Here is a 1,454-nt window from a genome sequence, read left to right on the forward strand (position 1 = left end):
TAAACTCTGAATGAATGTCTGGTGAAAGTATGTGAGTGTGGAGGGAGGGGGCCTGCCCTCTCCTCTCCTTTGTGTGGCTCCATGACTTCGGTCAGGCGGGCATCTGAGTGAGGATCTGTGAAAACAGGTCACCCCCTCCCTTGTCTGTCTCTCGTCACCGATCATCATGAGGCCGGGACAAAGTTTGTTTGTGTGGGACTAGAAAGCTACTTTGATTTATTCTACTTTCTGTTGATACACTTGGCTGAACGTTTGGGCTGGCCCCTTGATAGTCTGCAAATAGCCTCTCGGCAGCTGCGAGAATTATTTTTCTCAGTCTTTTGCTCACTATTAAGGGGGGAATCAGCCCACTTAGTTAATATAAATTTCTGTCTATCAGTTGCTCTTACATGGGTTGTAAATTCGCTGTATTAAATTGAAATCTTGAAGTTCTAGGGTAGATTTAAAGGCTGGCTAGGTTCCAAGATTATTTGTTAAGAAAAGCAAGAGAGAAGTCTTTTCAAGTTAACTGTTTGCCTAGCAAATTAACAGGGTAGTAAATTTCAAAGAACTTGTTATTTATGGTTTTCTGGTCTCTTTGTTGGACACAAAAGGCTTACAGCTCCGCAGGGAGGAGAGATTTACATAACCTGGTCTTTCCCTTCCTCCCTCATCCTGATTCATCTGTAACTGATTTCAGGTAGCCTCCAGGCTTTCAACCGGCCTGGGCTAAGACAAGGGGGGCAGGGGTGTTAGCAGTTCTGCAGACCGCTAGAAAAGTGGAGGAGGAACAAAGCTGAAGTCCACAGCCGCCCTGGTGATTTAGAACTGTTTGCTAGGCAGACTCAGCCCCTGAGAGCCAGGTCAAAGAAAGGGGGGCTGAATGCCTGAACTGCCCACTGCGGCCCTGAAAGAAAAAGCAGCAGTGAGAGAGTGGGGAGAACAGGGGCTGCTGAGTGGATGGACGGGGGTCAGGGCATTGCCTGGCCTCACCTCCCTTCCCCACCTGGAGCCCCAGCCGGCGCAGGTGCAGGCCAAGCTGGAGAACGCCGAGGTACTGGAGCTGATGGTGCGGCGCATGCAGGGAGTGCTGCGGGGCAGGGCTCGCGGGCACGAGCAGCTGCAGGCAGAAACCAGTGAGCACTTCGCTGCCAGCTACATCCAGTGCATGCATGAGGTGCACACGTTCATATCCACGTGCCAGGCCATCAACGCCACCGTCACCGCCCAGCTCCTGAACCACCTGCTTGAGTCCATGCCACTGAGAGAGGGCAGCAGCTTCCGGGATTTGCTGGGGGACGCTCTGGCCGGGCCCCCGGGAGACCCTAGGCGAAGCAGCTGGCTCACAGGAGGGGCCCTGGTGTCTCCGATACCCAGCCCCCCTGTCTCCTGCCCCCCTGTCCCCAGCCCCCCAGTTCCCGGGGACGACCTGTGCTCCGACCTGGAGGAGGCCCCCGAGGCTGAACTGAGCGGGG

General features: G+C 54.4%; 1 pseudogene; it reads left to right on the forward strand.

Annotated features, from left to right (window-relative positions):
- Positions 1–862: 862 nt before the first annotated feature.
- The window catches only part of LOC102257115, a 4,308-nt pseudogene continuing 3,716 nt past the window's right edge, over positions 863–1,454 (forward strand).

This window comes from Myotis brandtii, unplaced genomic scaffold (assembly GCF_000412655.1).
Source record: "Myotis brandtii unplaced genomic scaffold, ASM41265v1 scaffold41, whole genome shotgun sequence".
NCBI lineage: Eukaryota > Metazoa > Chordata > Mammalia > Chiroptera > Vespertilionidae > Myotis > Myotis brandtii.